The sequence below is a fragment of the Lithobates pipiens genome, unplaced genomic scaffold, assembly GCF_037356315.1.
Source record: "Lithobates pipiens isolate NorthernLeopardFrog02 unplaced genomic scaffold, aLitPip1_a1.2 Scaffold_23, whole genome shotgun sequence".
Classification (NCBI taxonomy): Eukaryota; Metazoa; Chordata; class Amphibia; order Anura; family Ranidae; genus Lithobates; species Lithobates pipiens.
In genome coordinates this window covers 79,784,536-79,807,081 of record NW_027507785.1, presented here as the reverse complement: position 1 = coordinate 79,807,081, position 22,546 = coordinate 79,784,536, and positions in this window count along the sequence as shown.

Below are 22,546 nucleotides of genomic sequence, written 5' to 3'. Positions count from 1 at the left end.
TTTTCTTATAACAAAAAGAAGAAAATATCTTTTTTTTTTCAAAATTTTCGCTCTTTTTCCATTTATATCGCAAAGAAAAAAAATCGCAGAGGCAATCAAATACCATCAAAAGAAAGCTCTATTTGTGGGAAGAAAAGGACGCAAATTTCGTTTGGGTGCAATATTGCATGACCGCGCAATTACCAGTTAAAGCAGCGCAGTGCGAAATTGCAAAAAGACCTCTGGTCCTTAAGGTATTTATTGGTCCGAGGCTGAAGTGGTTAACTAAGGGAAGTGGAACCCATCTGCATTTTGGCAGAGGGGGATCTGAAGGACCTAAGAGTAGTCTATCTTCCAGCCCACTTAAACACAGATGCCTATCCCTGGATCCCAATTAATGGTCCCTACAACCGAAGTTATTCAGTCGGATTGTGGGCCAGTGGACCTTTCCTGAACTGCATCCTTTTGCTACAGCAAGCAATACCAAGCTGCAGAGGTTTATTTCACATCTACCTCTCCCTTGGGCAGAAGCAATAGATGCCCTGTCAAGTCCTTTGGCATGCAATCTAATTTAGGCCTCCTCCGGCTTCCTACCTCAAATTCTCCAGAGACTTACGATATCAACAATAAACGGTGATAACAGTCTTGCCATATTTGCCGGGAGACCCATGAGTCCCTAGGGCAATATTTCTTAGGGTTCAGCCTCCGCTAAATATTCCTCTGATACCCTTTTTTCTGGCTCAAGGCATCACACCCTTACACAACATTCTTTTCACTTACCAGTGGGGTAAATGGGGCTCCTCTTCCACTGACCACCAGTGTGATGTGGTTTATTCATTGTGAGCTGTAGATATAACCAAGTTTAGCGGGGGTTTTCTGAGCCCACAAAATAATTTCAAGGGTTCCTCTATAGTAGAAAGGCTGCTCTAGTGATTTCACTGGACGTTCCTTCACCTTTTACCTGAGCTAATGAAAGTCTGAGGCCGCGTACACACGCGGGGACTGTTCGCCCAACTTTGTCCGCTGAACAGTGTTTCGGCGGACAGTCTGCCCGTGTGTGGGCTTTCAGCGGACAGTTTCAGCGAACAGTCTGCTGAACAAAGTTTTTCGGAAATTCCGAAAAACTGTCCGCTGAAACTTGGTTTCAGCGAACAGTCCCCTCGTGTGTAGGCTTGTTCGTCAAACTAAGTTCCGCGCATGCTCAGAAAGGATTTACACGCCGAAAGTTGTAATGCAGTGTATAGGACGTCGTTTTTTCCGTCCCGTCGTACGTGCCGTTCACGTCATCGTGCACGGTTTCAGCAAACTGTTCATTCGTCGTGTGTGGGCAAGTCCGTCCATGCTAATTTTGAGCGGACTGTTCGCTGAAACTGTTTGACGGACAAAGTTGAGCGAACAGTCCCCGCGTGTGTACGCGGCCTCAGAAGGTCTACATTAATATGGACCTATTGCTTTGTCATGAATAGGCAAAACACAAATTCACTTAAAAAATATATATATATGCTGTTTGATGGTGTGAAGGGCAGGGGAGACACTGGGGTATATTAAACCTCTAATGTCTCCAAAAAAGAGTACCTGTCACCTGCCCAATGCTATCACATGAGGGTTTAATTATATATAAATAATGTGCCGTAACCCCCATTGCCCAAACATCATCATCATCCCCCACCCCTGATATCATGGACATTGTTAGATTTATATTGAACACCTGTGAGCCATGAACTGCCTCCATCAGTAGAACCCTACTCTAGGATTTCTTCCTTCATTGAGATTGGCTACTGCTGACATATAAGATGCTGTACTTTCTCCACATGACATGTGAGTGTAATGGGTATTATTTTTCTCGTTTAACTACTTGCCTATTTGGCACTTTTATCCCTTTTCCTGCCCAGGCCAATTTTCAGCTTTCAGTCGCTTTGAGCTTTCATGCAACGCTGTACCCAAACAAAATTGTTATCATTTCCTTGAGACAGATAGCACATTCTTTTGGTGGTAATAATCAAAACTGGGTTTTTAATGTTTTGCTAAAAAAAAGACCGACATTTTTTTTTTTTTTTTTTTTTTAATTCTTAATTTGCTGTATAAAATGCAGTAAATAAGTAATTTTTTCTCTGATGTGAGCTGATGAGGCTGCACTGATAGTCACTTATGAGGCAGCACGGATGGGCACTAATGAGATGGCACTGAAGAGTAGCACTGATGGGCACTGATAGGCAACACTGATGTGCAGCAGTGATGAGCACTGATAGGCAGCACTGATGGGCACTCATAGGTGGCACTGATGGGTACTGATAGGTGGCACAGATGGGCACTGATAGGCAGCACGGATAGGTGGCATTGATGGGAACTGAAAGGCAGTGCTAACTGGCATCACTGATTGCCATCACTGATGGGCACTGACTAGCATCACTGATGGGTATTGACTGGTATCACTGATGGGCCCTGACTGGCATCACTGTTGGGCACTGTTGGGGCTGCTCTGATAATCAGGGCACTGATTATCTGTGCAGATCTCCCCTGTGAGGAAATGCCGCTGATCAGCTCTCCTCTCCTTATACTGTCAGTGTGAGGAAAGGAAAGTCGATAACCGTCATTTTCTTGTTTACATGTGATCAGCTGTGATTGGACACAGATTATCACATGGGTAAAGAGTCTCGCCATCGGTTCTTTACCAAGATCATTGATGTGCCATGTCCCAGGGACAGAGTGCATCCCCGATCGCTGGACTGTGTGCCTGGGCGCGTAAGCATGTCGAGACTGCGACGACATCATATGACGTTGTCCCAGAACAAAAGCGCTGCGCCTGCCAATCATTTGTCAATATGGCAAGTGGAAGGTGGTTAATAAAAGTTTAGCTGCACTATGGATTGCATTTCCTGTTTGTTTTTGACTTAAAAATTTGCAACTATAATTTTTTTGTTCTACAGGGCCTCAGAAAATATATAATGTTCTGGGCGTTTAGGTCATTTTATTGCCAAAAATGAAGATTTTTACAGGTGTGCAAAAAAGTCGAACTGGTTAAATCATTTTAAATGCAGAACATAATTTCAGCACTTGTTCTGTTATTCTGGTTCCATGATATGGTCATTTTAATTTAGCATACGTTTTAACATTTACTGCAAAGCTTGCAATCAAAGTTTTGTAAATCTCTCTATGACATTGGATTGTCTGTACTTTTCAGAATTAAATGATGTCTAAGGTCAAATATTCCATTGAGCGAATTCACGCTATTTACAAAAACAAAAGACGAAAGCCATAAGGCAACCGCACACATCACTTGCTTCATTTTAACTGCTCCCATATCCGAGATGGCAGAACATTGCAAGAGTATTCTTTCCTTTTAAATTATAATAAAGCAATAACAGGATGTCGAGGCGACTGTGTGTTTTTGGTGAAAATTATTCCAGGAGACAGATAGAAAATTAGCATTTTCTTCTGTGGCAGAAATCATCAAGACTGAACCTGATTTAGGCCTCTGCTGATCTTAGCTGCAGATTTTATGTTTTTTTTTTTTTGTATAGAAAAACTTTAAATGTTATTAAGACTTTGAAGGTTTAGTCGCTGGACAGGACTTGTGACCTTCCCAACAGGACATCATGAAGTGTAGCAAAATGTACGCTCTCATTTACTAAGGCAAGTAGAAACGTACCTGCTTGTAAATGCAATGGATAATGCAGTTATGGTTTTTCAGGCGTAAAATCCATTTGGTGCTCTAATATCTGGAGGAGGACGTGCTTTTGAAAGAAAGATAAAAATGACACTGTAAACATACCAATGTATTTAATAGACACCTCCAGCTTTCATCTTATCCAAGTGAAATCTAAGTATATTGTCCGAAAAGCACAACTAAACCCATAAAATGTGAAAATGTACCTTGAAACACACTGGGCATTAAGATGTGTTTCACAGTGTGTTTCTTTAAGCCATGTTCAAGATCCCTAAAATATATCTGCTGTGGTTCGGGAGCTTACAAAACATATGGCAATTATCTGATATCTAGAATAGAAATGGCCTATATTCTGTTCTTTACAAGATCGAAAAATGTGGACAGTCAGCCCACAAAATCAGAGTCAGACACTATTGAACAGATAGGATAATCATCATTATCATTGTCTATAGGTGTGCATAGGCGGTCTATACATCTCTAACATTTAACTACTTCGGCCCAGGAAGGATTTACCTCTTTCCTGACCAGAGCACTTTTTACAATTCGGTACTGCGTCGCTTTAACTGGCAAGTGCGACGTGACTCCCAAGCAAAATTGACGTCCTTTTTTTCCTACAAATAGAGCTTTCTTTTGGTAGTATTTGATCACCTCTGCGTTTTTTATTTTTTGCGCTATAAACAAAAAAAGAGCGACAATTTTGAAAGAAATGTATTATTTGTTACTTTTTGCTATAATAAATATCCCCCAAAAATATAAAAAAAAAATGTTTTCCTCAGTTTAGGCCGATACATATTCTTCTACATATTTTTGGTTAAAAAAAAGGCAATAAGCGTTTACAGCAGGGGTCTCAAACTGGCATCCCTCCAGCTGTTGCTAAACTACAAGTCCCATGAGGCATTGCAAGGCTGACAGTTACAAGCATGACTCCCACAGGCAGAGGCATGATGGGACTTGTAGTTTTGCAAAAGCTGGAGGGCCGCCAGTTTGAGACCTCTGGTTTACAGGCATACCCCACTTTTAAGTACACAATGGAGTTTACTTACTAAAGCTGTAAAATGTGCATAATCCGGCTCACTTCTGCATAGAAACCAATGAGCTTCTAACCCCAGCTTGTTCAATTAAGCTTTGGTAATAAAACCTGGAAACTCATTGGTTTCTATGCAGAAGTGAGCCTGATTTTGCACTTTCCAGCTTTAGTAAATAAACCCCATTGTGTACTTAAAAGTGGGGTATGCCTGTATTGCTTGGTTTCTGCAAGTTATAGCGTCTACAAAATAGGGGATAGATTTATAGCATTTTTATTAATATTTTTTCAGCAATTTTTATCATGACTGCGACATTATTGCAGACACATCGGACAATTTTGACACATTTTTGGGACCACTGGCATTAATACAGCGATCAATGCTATAAAATTGCATTGATTACTGTAAAAATGTCACTGGCAGTGAAGGGGTTAACCACTAGGGAGCTAGGAGGGGTTAAGTGTGTCCTGGGGGAGTGTTTCTAACTGTCTGGGGGATGGGCTAGCAGTGACATGACACTGATCGCTGCTCCCGATGACAGGGAGCAGATGATCAGTGTCTTGTCAGTAGGCAGAACGGGAAGATGCTGTTTATATAGGCATCTCCCCATTCTTCAGCTCTGTGAGACGATCGCGGGTATCCCAGCGGCGATCCCGCAGGCACGGTCACGGAGCTCGTGGCAGGTGCACACGCACGTACATGGCGGGGATTTCAAAGTAACGTACGGATGTGTTACTTTGCCCAGCCGTGCCATTCTGCCGACGTATATATGCTGACAGCGGTCAGCAAGTGGTTAAAGCGGAACTTCACTCTCTCAATTAACATTGACTATTTTTAATTTTTATGCTGCTGGCATTAATAAATAGATAGGAAAGTATATCATATTTACAGTAGGTATAGAAGAGAATCCCCCATCTTTTAAAATAATCACATTTTGTTGCCTGAAATAAAGACAGACACAGTTTTTGCTTTTTCCAGCTGTATCTACTTATAACATCCAAGTGAAAAATATAATACCAACATGTCACACAAAAAAAATGATGAACAGAAGCACTGAGTTGGAAAAAGTATCACCCCCCCCCCCCCGCCCCTTGTGTCAGTATTTTGTTGGACCACCTTTTGCTTTAATTACAGCCTTTAGTCTGTTGGGATATGTCTCTACTCACTTTGCACATCTAGACTTTACAATATTTGCTCACTCTTCTTTGCGGAAGTTCAGGTTTTCAAGTTGCCCAAGTTCAATTAAATTTAATGGTGAACATTTGTGAACTGTAGTCTTCAAGTCATTCCACAGATTTTCAATGGGGTTTGAGTCTGGGCTCTGACTAGCCCATGCAAAGACATTCACCCTTTTCTCCTTCAACCACTGTGTGGTCATTTTTGCTGTGTGTTTTGGGTCATTGTCACGTTGGAAGGTAAACCTCCTTTCCATTGACAACATTTCTGGCAGAAGGCAGCAGAATTTCCTCATAAAATTGACAGTATTTTGTCCCATCCATTTTTCCTTCTATCCTGACAAGTGCTCCAGTCCCTGCTGCAGAGAAACACCTCCATAACAGGATATTACCACCTCCATGCTTTACTGTAGGAATTGTGTTATTTGGATGGTGAGCTGTATGAGATTTCTGCCAGAAATATAATTTACTGTTGATTACATTTTAGTCTCATCTGACCATAACACCTTTTTCCAGGTGGCCTCAGAATCTTCAAGATGTGTTTTAGCAAAGCTCAGTGATGACTGTATGTGGCCTTTCTTGATGAGTGGCTTTTTTCTTGCAACCCTCCTATACAAGCCACATTTGTGAAGAATTTGTGATATTGTTGTCACATGCACACAATGGCCACTCTGTGTCTTAAATTCCTACAACTGCTTCAGAGTTGCTGTAGGCCTCTTGGTAACCTCTCTGACCAGTTTCCTCCTGGCTCTTTCATGCAGTTTGGAGCGATTTCCTGGTCAAGGGAGGGTCTATGTTGTACCCAATACCTTCCACTTCTTAATAATAGACTTCATTGTGCTTCTAGGCATTAATAAAACCCTTAAAAAAATTGTATCCATCTCCTGACTTTTGCCTGTTTACAACTTTATCCAAGAGATCTTTTGACAATGCCTTGCCACCCATAGTTGATTGTTTGCTTCAGTTGCACTACTGGGGACTGAAATTCTCCAGAAAAGCAATTTTCATGCTGAGCTAATCAGAATGACCACAGCTGATCACAGTTGAAAGTCAAATGGCTTTGTGTTTCATTGAGAAGGTGATGAACTGTATTTAACATCACCCTAAACAATGTCTTCTGTGCATCTTAGACTCCCTAGATCTCCAGGATTTCACAAAAGAGACCATTTTGCGTGCACTGGTTCAAGATTGCAGACTCATTCTTTGCTATTGGAAGTCCGTTATTCAGGTACCTCTCATCATTAATGAATGGAGTGTAGTTTCACTTTAAGTTGTCAGAGAGACCAGTCCAAAAACTGTAATTTTACATTTTGATGAGAAAATAAGTAATGGATGGATTGAAAAGTATATAAATTATACAACATTCCAAAAATGTATAATGCATCCCATGTGTCATCTCCATAGCTTAAAGTACAGCCATTGTACTTAATAGAAGATTGCATTTTAAGTATTATTAAGCTGGTCATAGGCCAAATAATTCAATTTTAGTCTTATCTGACCGCCTTAAATGCACCTTAAAGGTTCTGAGGTCACATGGAAAAAGGTGTTACAGTTAGATGAAACTTAAAATTGAATTATTGGCCTCAACACCAAACGATGTGTCTGGTGGAAATCATATACAGCTCACCATCCAAATAACACCATTCCTAAAGTAAAGCATGGAGGTGGTAATATCCTGTTATGGGGGTGTTTCTCTGTAGCATAGACTGGAGCACTTGTCAGGATAGAAGAAATATGGATGGGGCAAAATACTGTAAAATTCTTTAGGAAGATCTGCTGCCCTCTGTCAGAAAGTTGTCAATGGGAAGAAGGTTTACCTTCCAACATGACAATGACCTAAAGCACACAACAAACATTACCACACAGTGGTTGAAGGAAAAAAGGTGAATGTCCTTGAATGGCCTAGTCAGAGCCTAGACTTAAATCCCATTGAAAATCTGTGGAATCACTTGAACATTGCAGTCCACAAATGGTCACCATCAAATTTAACTGAACTCGAGCAGTTCTGCAAAGAAGGCAAATATTGCAAATTCTAGACGTGCAAAGTTAGTAGAGACATATCCCAACAGACTAAAGGCTGTAATTAAAGCAAAAGGTGGTCCAACAAAATATTGACATAAGGGGGCGATCCTTTTTCCAACTCAGTGATTCTTTTTTTTTTTATGTTTTATTTTTCCTAACATGTTGGTGTATCTTTCACTTGGATGTTATAAGTTACATTAGTAAATACAGCTGAATAAAACAAAAACTGTGTCTTCATTTCAGGCTGCAATGCAACAAAATGTGATTATTTTAGAGGGGGGGGGATGATTCTTTTCTATACCCGCTGTATATTGTTCATTGACGTTGGTCCTTGCCCTCAAGGAGCTTACAATCTAACTCACATAAAAAAAAAGGTAGTGTAAACCTCCTGCGCTACCAACAAAGTGAAGTGAAAGTGTATAAAAAAAAACTAACAAATGTGTTCAAGATGTTCATACCAAATGAAAAATAGAAGGTAAATACACAAGAAGCAAAATAGCAAGAAGACAGCCACTGCTAATACTATACACCAATTTGTGTTCTCACAAATATAATAAAAAATTTAGCACTTCTGGGAAATAAACCATAATATATAAATATCTGTAGTAAGTGTTTCCGTGATACACAATACAAACAATATCCTAAAACTTTACATATAAGTAATCATGTTGTGCAGAAGAACAGTCCACAACTCAACTCACAGTCCTCTAAAATAATCCTTCCAATATAATAATACTTGTGACCATCCCTAACAGATGTGACCCACTCCACTGTGAATTAGATAATAACTCTCATGTGTTAGAATACCATGTGTTCCCTCAAGGCTCCCAGAACTCTTATCTCCAATCTGTAAAAATGAAGCATGTATTAATCAAATCCTCTGAAATCCCAGCTCCAAGAATAAGGACCACTTCAACCTCCGTCCACAGGGGGTCTCCCTTGGTGGACTAATCAATGCCTCCAGGGATTTTGGGTGCGGTGCCATTAAGACAGCATGGGCCGGAAGTGATGTGATGGAAAGTCCAGTATTCCGTTTTTTGCATGGTTTCTATGGTGTTTTTTTAATGTATAAGTGTTATTCTTTTAATAAATTAGCTGATTTTTATATTACTACACTATGGGAGCCCTATATTTATGTTTATTATATGATTGCTTAACCACTTGCCTACTGGGCACTTAAACCCCCCTCCTGACCAGACCAATTTTCAGCTTTCAGTGCTCTCACACTTTGAATGACAATTACTCAGTCATGTAATACTATACCCAAATGAATTTTTTGTCCCTTTTTTTCATACCATTAGAGCTTTCTTTTGGTGGTATTTGATCACCTCTGGGTTTTTTATTTTTTGCGCTATAAATGAAAGAAAGACAGAACATTTGGAAAAAAACACATTTTTCTTTGTTTCTGTGATAACATTTTGAAAACTATTAATTTTTCTTCCTAAATTTATATACTGCTACATATCTTTGGTAAAAATAACGAAAATGAGTGGATGTTATTTGGTCTTTGTGAAAGTTAGAGAGTCTACAAGCTGTGGTGCAAATCATAAAAAAATTAATCACATCTGATGTACTGGTGGTCTATCTCAATTCTTGTGACCCGAACAAGCAAGGAAAGTACAAATGACCCCTTTTTAGAAAGTAGACATTCCAAGGTATTTAGTAAGAGGCATGGTGAGGTTTTTGTCATTTTTTTCCCACAATTCTTTGCAAAATTAAGATTTTTTTTTCTACAAAATTATCATTTAAATAATAGGTTATTTCTCTCACATGGCATGTGTATACCACAAATGGCACACCAAAATACATTATTCTACTCCTCCTGAGTATTACGATACCACATGTGTGGGACTTTTTCCCAGCCTAGCCACATAGAGAGGCCAAACATGCAGGGAGTACCTTCAGGTGTTCTAGGAGCATAAATTACACATCTAACTTGTCGACTACCTATTACACTTTTGAAGGCCCTGGAGCACCAGGACATTGACACGTGACACTGATGTGGCACTAATGACAGATGGCACTGATACATGGCACTGATGGCATGTGACACTGATGTGGCACTGATGGCAGATGGCACTAATATATGGCACTGATGACAGATGGCACTAATACATGGCACTGATGACAGATGGCACTAATACGTAGCACTGATGACACGTGACACTGATGTGGCACTGATGACAGATGGCACTGATTAGTGGCACTGATGACATGTGACACTGATAACAGATGGCACATGACACAGCATATTCATTGTATGCTGAAGGAAATGTAGGCGTTATTTGTAATAAAGAATGTTTACATATGTCCCTCTGGGCTATTTGAGGGTCTTATATGACCTCCTTCTTAGTTCTTATTTGTTGTTCTTTCTGTATTATTGTTAAAGGTATCTTGCAAAATTTTCAATAAAAACGAATTGGAAAAGAAAATGTACGCTTTCTACAGGGTGTTACAGGGTTAACAGACTACAGTCCTCTCTGGCGTAACTCCATGTATGTGGAATTGACAAAGCTGCCATGTGAAGGACTGTGGAAATATTGGGGTATCATCCTCTTGCAGTAAGTCTTTTGCAATGGTGCACTCTGTTTTTTTTTTCATTTGAAGATTTGCAGGCTACTTTCCACCTCCCTTCCATGATGCAATTTTCCTACCTTCAGCTCCAGCATGCTGTCCGTGTTCAGGACATAGCCATTGACTGGTCTTTATCCCCCACAGCTATATTTCTCTTAATTAATCTGTGGTAGATACAAAGAGTTTTATGCTTTTTTTTGTCAAAGAATATGCAGGCACTACCCCTTCTAAGTCCCTTCGTGTCTCTGCTGCCTACCTACCTCTGAGCACTGACCCTTCGTTCCACCCCCCTTCTTACTAAGAAGATCATCCATGTATGCCGAAACTCACCCAAGCTCTACCGCAGTATGTGAAGCTAATAGATTGAGTGTCTGTGCTCGGGCTATCATGTCCAATACACAACCATAGGATCAAGCCGGAAACACGAATGCTTCTTCTTTGCAAAATGTATTTATTCCAGCACTTTACAGCAATGACAACATCTTGAAATGCTAACATGTTTCGGCTGTAGTCTTCCTCATAGCATACCAGACTATCCATGTAATGCCAAAGAAAAATAGGAACAGGGTGTAGGCCTGTTAGAAGACAAACTTTGTGATAATAGATTCAGTTTTGCACAGCTCCCTCAATACTGCCCAGAGTATATTGTGCTTAGTAGTGATGGACGAACTTCCGACGGGACGTTTCGCGAAAGCGAAATGCGAACGGACCCAAACGTTCGCGAAACCGAACGTTCGCCGCGGGCCCCATTGACTTCAATGGGAGGCGAACTTTGCAAACCTTCATGTCGAATTTGCGGCCACGTGGTAATTATTAGGGGGTAAAACGTAGTCCCACCATCTGGACAATGACATAATACATGTATGAGGTGAATTTGGGATCGATAACTACAAGCATTTTTATTTTATTTGGGAAATTGTTCTAACAATTCAGGACTATGGAGCTAATGAAGGCAATGGAGGAGAGGGAAGGTCAGGGACCAGGGTAGGCAAAGAAGAGGGTGCAGGAGATGATCACCAGCAGCGTGACATACCGGAATGACACATGCACCGTGATAGAGGCATCTGACAGCAGCACCGTAATACAGAGCACTGACAGCAGCACCGTGACATACAGCGCTGACAGCAGCACCGTGACATACAGCGCTGACAGCAGCACCGTGACATACAGCGCTGACAGCAGCACCGTGACATACAGCGCTGACAGCAGCACCGTGACATACAGCGCTGACAGCAGCACCGTGACATACAGCGCTGACAGCAGCACCGTGACATACAGCACTGACAGCAGCACCGTAAGCAGCCCCAGGAGGAAGTCAGCACAGCACAGGGATGGTGTGATCCCCTCATAATAAGAACCCCCAGGAGGAAGTCAGCACAGCACAGGGATAGTGTGATCCCTTCATAATAAGAACCCCCAGGAGGAAGTCAGCACAGCACAGGGATATCATAAGCAGCCCCAGTAGAAATATGACACCGCTCAACCTCTTCAAAGAGGAGGGTAGGGGCATATAGTACGGTGTGCTTTTTTGGGTCAAGGAAGTGAGCCAAATGAATTAAGAAGGTCTGTGTGCTTGATTAAAAAAATAGTTTATAGACATATACATGGTCTACTGGTCACATGTGTTGAATTCCTCCGAGATCCATGCCTCATTCATTTTTAGAAATGTGAGGTAGTTAACACTGTCGTGAGCTAGGCGAGTACGCTTATCGGTCACAATCCCCCCTGCTGCGCTGAACGTCCTTTCGGACAGGACACTGGATGAGGGGCAAGCCAACAGTTCGATTGCAAATTGGGCAAGCTCTGGCCAGAGGTCAAGCCTGCCCACCCAGTAGTCTAGGGGTTCATCACTCCTCAGAGCGTCCACATCGGCCGTTAACCCAATGTAGTCGGACACCTGACGGTCTAGGCGTTCCCTGATGCTGGATCCGGATTACACCTGTCGATGGGTCGGCTGAAAGAATGACCTCATATCCGAAGTCACCAACACATCTTCAAACCGGCCTCTTCTTGCAGGCGCTGTTGGATTGGTACCCGCAAATCCTTCTCTGGGAGTGGGAATTGCTCCTCTGCCAGCGCACGCAAAAGCAGAATGCAGCATTTCTCGAAGCAAGGCCTGGAAGTGCTGCATTCTGACAGCCCTCTGCGACGGCGGTAACATTTCCGCCATTTTGTGTTTGTACCGGGGGTCTAAGTACGTTGCCACCCAGTACTGGTCCTTGACCCTCATGCTTTTTATACGGGGGTCCCTATTAAAACACTGGAGCATGAAGGCCCCCATTTGCACTAAAGTGGAAGCGGTGTGGTGGCCTGGCTCCTGCTCATCATCCAGGATAATGTCGTCCTCTTCATTCTCCTCTCCCCATCCTCGCACAACAGGGATCCCAGAAAGGTTTAAAGCATGCTCTTCTTGCTCCTGCTCATCCGCCCCGGCACCATCCTCCTCTGACTCCTCATCAGACTCCTGTTGTTGACTTGTCTCAGATAGAGTAGCCCCCCCTGGGAATTCATCCAGCATTGCGACTTCCTCATCTTCCCGCTCCTGCTCCTCCACAGCCTGATCAATGACACGACGCAATGCACGCTCCAGAAAGAAGGCATAAGGTACCATGTCACTGATGGCGCCATGGCTGCGACTGACCAGTTTGGTGATCTCCTCAAATGGCCGCAGAAGTCTGCATGTGTCGCGCATGAGCAGCCACTGGCGCGGTGAAAAAAAACCCAGCTCCCCAGAACCGTTTCTTTCGCAGAGTTCATACAGGTAGACGTTAACTGCACGTTTCTGCTGGAGCAGCCTATCAAGCATATAGAAGGTTGAGTTCCATCGCGTCGGGCAATCGCAAATAAGACGTCTGACCGGCAGATGGTGTCGCCGCTGAATGTCAGCAAGGCGAGCCATGGCCGTGTAAGATCTTCTGAAATGGGCCGAGATTTTCCTTGCCTGCCGCAAGATGTCCTGGACCCCAGGGTATTTGACAAGGAATCGCTGCACGACCAAGTTTAAGACGTGTGCCATGCACGGCACGTGCGTGATTTTGCCCTGTTTCAATGCGCTAAGCAGATTGGCACCGTTGTCACACACCACTTTACCAACTGTCAAATTGAGCGGTGTTAGCCACTCATCTGCCTGTGAACGCAAAGCTGAAAGGAGTGCCGGGCCAGTGTGGCTCTTTGCTTCCAGGCACAACAGACGCAGCACGGCATGGCAACGTCTCACCTGGCATGTGGAATAGGTTCTGGGGAGCTTGGGCGGTGCAGCGGAAGAGACGCTAGCAGCGGAAAAGGAGGAGGCAGCTGAGGAGGAGAGGGAGGAGGATGGAGTAGGAGGAGGAGAAGAAGAGTCAGGCCTGCATGCAATCCGTGGCGGTAAAACCAAATCTACACGGGTGCCACGGGTTACATGCTTGACGGCCGTCAGAAGGTTCACCCAGTGGGCAGTAAAACTGATATACCTTCCCTGCCCGTGTTTGCTAGACCACGTGTCTGTGGTCAGATGTATCTTGGCACCGACACTGTGTGCCAGAGATACATTCACTTGCCGCTGAACATGGCCATATAGCTCTGGGATGCCCTTCTCTGAGAAATACTTCCTTCCTGGGACCTTCCATTGTGGTGTTCCAATGGCCACAAATTTGCGAAAGGCCTCCGAGTCCACCAGTTTATATGGCAGTAGTTGGCGGGCTATGAGTTCTGACAAGCCAGCCGCCAACCGTTGGGCAAGAGGGTTATCCGGCGTCATCATTTTTTTACGCTCAAACATTAGGCCCACGGAAGCCTGCCTTTTTGCAGAAAAATGTGAGCTTGGCGTGATGGAAGGTGGAGTGGAGGACAATTGTGAGGAGAGAGGAGAAGGAGAAGTAGAAGACGAGGCTGGACGGTGAGAGCCTGCAGCGTGGCTTTGTGTGTTCCGTTGCTCCCACTGGGCTCGGTGATGGCTGCTCATGTGCCTTCTTAAGGCGGTCGTCCCTAGGTGAGTATTGGGCTTACCGCGACTAACGCGTTGACTGCAAAGATTGCAGATGGCAACGCTATTGTCAGCAGCGGACACGTTAAAAAAAGCCCACACTGCGGAGCCATGTGCCGGTGTCCTGGGAGCGCCAGATGTGACCGTACATGGTCGATGACTCGCTCCTGATACATTTGCAGTCTGCTTTGTCCCTGCTGTGCAATGTAAGTCATTGCTGCTTCTCCTCCCTATCTGCTGGTCCATATCTCCCTCTGAACTCCCCTCCTCTTCCTCTCTTGTGGGCACCCACGTGACATCACTAGACACGTCATCATCAACGTCACCTTCCCCACCGCTATAAGTAGAGATCTCGGAGTAGGCAGCAACACCGGGGACCAACCTCCTCCTTGGGCTGATCTGGGTACTGTCGTCAGACTGCTGAGTAGCGCTTGTTGCTACCTCCTCTTCCTGATCCAATACCAAGAGTGGCTGCGCATCAGAAATGTCCTCTTGATATGGATCGGAAAATAATTCCAGTGACTCAAGCGGAAGGTATGTGGTGGTGGTGGTGGTGGTCGTGTTGTTGGTGGTAGTGTCTTTGGGGGTGCACATAGCAGAGAGTGAAGAAGAGGGTGCAGATCGAGAGGATGAGGAGGGTGCAGAAGAGTAAGGCTGAGCGAGCCACTCAACCAAGTCTGGTGCATCCTTTAAAGTAATTGAACGCACCTTCTGCAACTTCCCACTTTGGCTCAAGCCTGTTGCTCCTGCCCTACCCCTACCACCCCTGCGGAAGGGCCTGCCTCTTCCTCTGCCTGTCATTTTTTAAATGACCCTGTGACAAAACTCTTAGTCCCTATACCGATGAAGGACTGCTGCAGTATAGGGCAGCAGTCAGCAGTGGTGCACGTCAACCCTATCTATTGTGGACCGATAGCGGTCCTTACAGAACAGCAGACTGTACCGCACTCAAGCCTATGTACCGTAGCACCCTATACCAAGTTACCAGTCCTTATAAGAACTTTTGTGGACCAAGCAGGTTGTGTATTAGTGTTTAGCAGACTGTACGTCAGTCCCTATACCGCTGAAGGACTGCTGCAGTATAGGGCAGCGGTCAGCAGTGGTGCACGTCAACCCTATCTATTGTGGACCTATAGCGGTCCTTACAGAACAGCAGACTGTACCGCACTCAAGCCTATGTACCGTAGCACCCTATACCAAGTTACCAGTCCTTATAAGAACTTTTGTGGACCAAGCAGGTTGTGTATTAGTGTTTAGCAGACTGTACGTCAGTCCCTATACCGCTGAAGGACTGCTGCAGTATAGGGCAGCGGTCAGCAGTGGTGCACGTCAACCCTATCTATTGTGGACCGATAGCGGTCCTTACAGAACAGCAGACTGTACCGCACTCAAGCCTATGTACCGTAGCACCCTATACCAAGTTACCAGTCCTTATAAGAACTTTTGTGGACCAAGCAGGTTGTGTATTAGTGTTTAGCAGACTGTACGTCAGTCCCTATACCGCTGAAGGACTGCTGCAGTATAGGGCAGCGGTCAGCAGTGGTGCACGTCAACCCTATCTATTGTGGACCGATAGCGGTCCTTACAGAACAGCAGACTGTACCGCACTCAAGCCTATGTACCGTAGCACCCTATACCAAGTTACCAGTCCTTATAAGAACTTTTGTGGAACAAGCAGGTTGTGTGTTAGTGATTAGCAGACTGTACGTCAGTCCCTATACCGCTGAAGGACTGCTGCAGTATAGGGCAGCGGTCAGCAGTGGTGCACGTCAACCCTATCTATTGTGGACCGATAGCGGTCCTTACAGAACAGCAGACTGTACCGCACTCAAGCCTATGTACCGTAGCACCCTATACCAAGTTACCAGTCCTTATAAGAACTTTTGTGGAACAAGTGAGTTGTGAATGTTTAGCAGACTGCAGCAGAAGGGCAGCAGTCAAGTATAATATCCTTTCTATATTTGGAAGAAAGAATATTATACATGTACAAGCCTATTACTGTACCACTGATACCAGTCCTGAAAAGAACCTTTGTGGAACTAATAATAACAGCAAGTCTTTAAAATTACCCTCACTGCCTGACAACACTGCTTCCTTCCTGTCCCTATACAAATTGGCAAAAAAAGAGAACGATTAGTGGTTACTGGAACAGCTCTTTTGTGGACCTTGATAGTAACAGCTAATGATGATGATGATGATGATGATGATGAAAGACTAATCTGGCTGTCCCTGTAGCATACACCGTCCTTTCCCTTTCTCTAAACTAACAAAAGACACTCAGGCTGCTGCAAGAATCAGCAGCACAGCAAACCTATCAACACCTAACACCTATACCAGTCCTGAAAAGAACTTTTGTGTACCAAATAGCTAGTGGTTTATCTCTCCCTACTCCACACAGGAACCTGTCCCTATCGTAACAGAAGAAAGAATGTAAAATGGCCACCGGATCGGGTGTATTTATAGGTTAGGGGGAATGTCCAAGTGTCCATGTGCTGTCATGTCTCAATTGGCTGTCCTGTATCACATGATAAACGTGTCACCAAAGGTTAAAGTTCTTGTATACATTAAACACGTAAGTCCGCCGCGGCGAACGACGGAAAAAGGCGTTCGAACGTGCGGACCGCGAATGTCGGAAATTCGCCGCGAAACGACCGCCGGGCGAAACGTTCGTCCATCACTAGTGCTTAGAGTTCATTACACCCCTTTAAAATTGCACCACATAGGTATCTTACAAACCCCTCTTTGTGCCAAATGTGTTACTATGAACGGAGACATCATACATCTACTATGGAGATGCCCCCAAACTACACCGCTACTGGCTGGCAGGGGTCAACACCATTAATTATGTTTTCCCCATTACAGTTCTTCGTGGGCCCACCAGGTGTATTCTAGGCATTTTATATGACCTCCAACTAACAGAATTCCATAAGGTAGCAGTTAACAGAGCCTTGTTCCAGGCCTGTAGACTTCTCCTACAACAATGGAAAACAGACAAGGATCCCACCCACAGGGAATGGGTACTCAGTATGAGCTATACCCTAAGACCTAAAAAAAACAAAAAAATCAGCATAGAGGAAGCCCAGGAAAATTTTACAGGATAAGGAGTGACTGTCTGGCACTACCTGTCCTGGCTCCAATGGATCTGGTGTTGGACAGGATCCTGGCCTGATCATTCTTTTATAGTGTCAGAAACCATACATCAGATTGAGACAGAAGTACAGTTAAATCAAACTTGTTTAATAATAATAAAAAAAGGTAACCAAAGTAAACATAGTCAAAACATAGCCAGAGTTCAGGAACTGGAATGGATAGTCAGACAAGCCAAAATGTCAGGGAGCCAGATATGAGCGTAGTAGAACAGCAAGCAGGATCTGGAGCCAGAAGGAATGTCTGCCAACCAAGTCTTTAATGTCTCTAGAGATGTGACCAAGGTGAAGGCAGAGATCATCTGGACTGGACAGCTTAAGTAGGCAGGACTGACGAGCAGGATATCATCAACAGGTGAGTCACTGTGGAGAGATAGGAGCTAGCAATTAGCCAACAGCTGAGCGGCCATCTTTGAGAAGGAAGGGCTGAGCCCAGCCCTGACACATGGTATTAGCAAGACAATTTGGGGGAACCTCCTCCAAAGGGGCCTTTGTAATTATAGTAGTAATAATTTATCCCATCTGTAAGTTATGTAGACAATGTGCAGAGTGAAATATTTTGTTTCGGAATTTCATTTTCGTCCAAAAAAATTAATTATTTAGTTACTCCCGAAATTCGTTTATATTTATTTCGTTTTTCATTCAAAAATTGCATTAGTCCGAAAATCCACAAGAATTATGGTCGAATCTGTCTTTGAAGGCTTATGGTGTCTGTCGAATGTATAAAGAAGATTCGACGGAGCTGCTGAACTCTATATAGCCTATAGGCGGAGCATTTGACTCCGGAAATGTACGATTGCAGCATCGTACAGTTTCGATGCTCCGTAGAATATTATTATAAACGTGTGTGTTTTTCGTTGCTTTGTCAAATCTCCGTCGGTCATGTTGAATGAATGGTCTAAGTCTTAGGCCGCGCACACACGGGCGGATTGTCTGCCCAACTTAGTCCGCTGAACCGTGTTTCAGCGGACAATCCGCTCGTGTGTGGGCTTCAGCGGACTTTTTCAGCGGACAGTCTGACGGACAAAGTCTTTCGGAATTTCCGTAATTTTGTCCGTCCAAACTTGGTTTTGTCCGTCCAAACTTGGTTTCAGCGGACAGTCCGCTCGTGTGTAGGCAAGTTGGACGGACTAAGTATGGCGCATGCTCAGAAAGGATTTACACGGCCGAAGGTTGCATTGCAGTGTATTGGACGTCGTTTTTCTAGTCCCGTCGTACGTGCTGTACACGTCATCGCGCAAGCTTTCAGCGGACTGTCTGTTCATCGTGTGTGGTCAAGTCCGTTCATTCAAATGTTGGACGGACTGTCAGTTGGATTGTCTGACGAACTTAGTTGGGCAGACAATCCGCCCGTGTGTACGCGGCCTTACAGTGTCAGGTGTCAGATAGTGAGTGACTGATAACGACTAATGCGGCAACCCATTGTGAGAGTGACATGAAGGCATTGGAGGACGTTCCTTGGCCATCTACAAGTGTTTCTGTATATATATTATATACTCGTTCAAACAGAAACTGGTGGACTGGTGATAGCGATCACTGATCAGACAGGTAACAAGATTCTATAATAATAAATCCCCCCCACAACACAGGCAGCTTCTGAGGCTATCACAACAACACACTAGCAGCAACACTAGTATCACTATAAGGTTCTCACACTAACACAATAGCAGCAGATTATTAGGAAAACGCTAAGTTGAACTGTAGCTTGCTTCACTATTGTTCTGCTGCTGCTGTGCTTATGCTTAATAATAATTCGGGTTCTCTGACAAGTGACAATTCAAACGGACCAGCTAAGATTGACTGTCTTCTGAAATGATTCAGTGTGTGTGTCTCTCTCTGCAAGCAATCGTAAGTGAAAGTAAGTTGGCTGTACGTGTGTACTTAGTTCTAGCTATTTTACTGCTCCTCCTCTTTGGTTACAATCAGACAATAACATTCATCATCATCATTATTTTTATTTTACTTCCCCCACCCAATTCCAGAATCTTTTCTCTGTCTAATCAGTGTGTTGAATCTTTTCACTATATAATATTGGACTAATAGAGGTAAGGTTAGGCACATTTGACCACAGGTTCAATAGACACAGATCATTATTGTTAGAGTCACGTTGAATCTCCTATTTAAATCGAACTGTTGTAATAATGAAAACGAAAATAAAGCATTTATTTATGTCAGATTTTTCGTTTTTTGGATTCTGTGCTTTCGTTTTCGTATGTCAAAACGGAAATGAAAATACCTAAAATTCGCACGAAAATGCATTCGGATGAAAAACGAATGCACATGTCTAAAGTTATGTATGTATTTGTATTCTATGGGACTGTGCCTTAGGAATGCTTGATGTAATTTGGATTCATTATGCCTTGTATATCTCATGAGCAGATTGGAACCACACTGCTGACATATATCTCGGGTGTACTTATTTGTTTGCTTGGTAATGCTAAATAAACTTTATTCCTGATTTAAAAACAAAAAAAAAGAAAGAAATCTCTCCCCATTCACTAAGTTCTGGTAATAATTCCCTTCCAAAGTGCAACTGAACAGTGTTTCCCTTTCCCTTTAGTAAATCAACCCCTGTGACGAGGGTACTAGTATAGTGTTTTCATTGCTTCTCTCACATTTGTTGGTAAATTTCAAATCCAGATTTGTCTCTGCAATAGACAGGATCACAGTCCAGTTTTAAAGATGCTGGGGCAGGCTGGGACATGTAGTTTCACAAGTTTAGTAGTCCACTGGCACACAATCTCATTTCTATTCCTCTTCTGCCTAGAACCAGCCTCCCCTTCTCCTGTGCCCTTTGGAATGCCTGCTCTGTTTGTAACAAACTCACCACCGTCCATGACCTATTTATCACAAACTCCCTGAACCTACTTGTAATTACTGAGACCTGGATTCAAGTATCTGACTTTCCTTCTCCTGCTGCTCTCGCCTATGGTGGTCTCCTGTGGACCCACTCTCCCAGGCCTAGTGGACAGAAAGGAGGGGGTGTTGGAATCCTCCTATCCCCTCGAAACACTTTTCAGGTTCTTCATTCACCCCCCTCTCTCTCCCTCTCCTCATTTGAAGCTCACTGTATTTGTCTATTTTCTCCAGGTTCATTGAGAATTGCTGTGATCTATTGGCCCCTGGACCAGTATCAAGCTTTCTTGATGACTTCTCTGCGTGGCTCCCCTACTCTCTCTCTTCTGAAATTCCAACAATTATTCTTGGTGACTTCTACATCCCTGTTAATATTAACACTCCCGCTACTTCTAAGCTGCTGAGTCTAACATCCTCTTTTGACCTAAAACAATGGACTCCCACTGCTTCTACTCACTCTGTTGGTAACTGCCTTGACCTCAGATTCTCCTACCTATGCACTCCCCACAACCTCTCTAATATTCCTTTTCCTCTCTCTGATCCCCACCTTATTAGTTTCACTCTCTCCTTATCTTCCTCCTCCTTGAATTCCAGCTACCAAACTATTACTCATAGAAACCTTCACCATCTTAACCCTTCTCTTCTTTTTTCTGCTACAGACAAAATCTATGACAAAATCTAATCCTTGTCCTGCCTCAACTTGGTCACTTCTGTCTACAACAGTTCACTGTCATCCACCCTGGATACCTACACCCCCCTCACTACACACAGAATCAGGCCCCCGACCGCTACAACCCTGGCAGACAGACAATACCAGAAGCTTCAAAAAACTTGAGCTTCTGAGGCGTAAGTCTAAGTCACAGCAAAATTTCAACCAATATAAATCTGCCCACCAAAAATACGATTCCTGCCTCCACACTGCCAAACAGATCTACTTTATCACTCTCATTAATGCCCTCCCGCGCAGTCCCCGTCAACTCTTTTCTACCTTTGCCATTCTACTTTATCCTCCATTACCTCCACCCACTAACTTACTCACTGCCCAGGAGATTGCTCATCACTTAAAAAATAATATTGAGATAATTCATCTTGAGATCTCCACTCTACAGATATCTCCCTCACTTTACACTCCTTGCCCTCCTGCACAATCAATACTCCCTCTTTTAATCCAGCTACTATAGAGGAAGTCACTAAACTTTTTTCTAATGCCCACCTAGCCTTCTGCCCCCTGGACCCTGTTCTTTCTCAAATACTAGGGTCACCATCTGGCTCTATCCTACACTCTTTAACTCATATCTTTAACCTCTCACTCTCTACTGGCATCTTCCTCAACCCTCTAAAACATGCGCTAGTCACTCCCATACTAAAAAAGGCCTCACTAGACCCCACCAATCTTAACAACCTAAGACTCACCTCTTTACTCCCTTTTGCCTCCAAACTCCTTGAACGTTTAGTCTACAACCGACTGAGCAACCACCTCATTGAGAATAACCTTCTTGATCCCCTTCAGTCTGGATTTTGTCCACAGCACTCCACAGAAACTGCCCTCCTAAAACTCACAAACAACTTACTAACAGACAAACCAATGGTCATTAGTCCGTACTTTTACTCTTGGACCTTTCCGCTGCCTTTGATACAGTTGACCACCCCCTCCTCCTCAAAAAACTAAATTTGCTTGGTCTCCATGGTTGCGCTCTCCGTTCGTTCGAATCTTACCTATCTCATTGCACCTTCAGTGCCACTTACAACTCCACTTTCTTCTTTCCAACTCCTCTTACCATTGGTATCCCCCAAGGTTCTGTCCTTGGACCTCTACTATTCTCGATGTACACGTCCTCCCTGGGTCAGCTGTTAGCCTCCCATGGCTTCCGCTACCATTTATATGCTGATGACACCCAAATCTATCTCTCTGCCCCTCAGAGCTCACCCCATCAGTCTCCTCGGGCATTACTGATTTACTAACATATTTTGACATATCAGCCTGGATGTCAAACCCCTTCCTCAAACTGAATCTATCTAAAAACCAAGCTCTTAATATTTCCTCCTCCCCATGCCCGTTCCCCTGACTTCTGTGTTAAGATCAATGGCACATCTATCAGTCTGTCCCCACGAGCCAGGGTGCTAGGGGTAACCTTAGA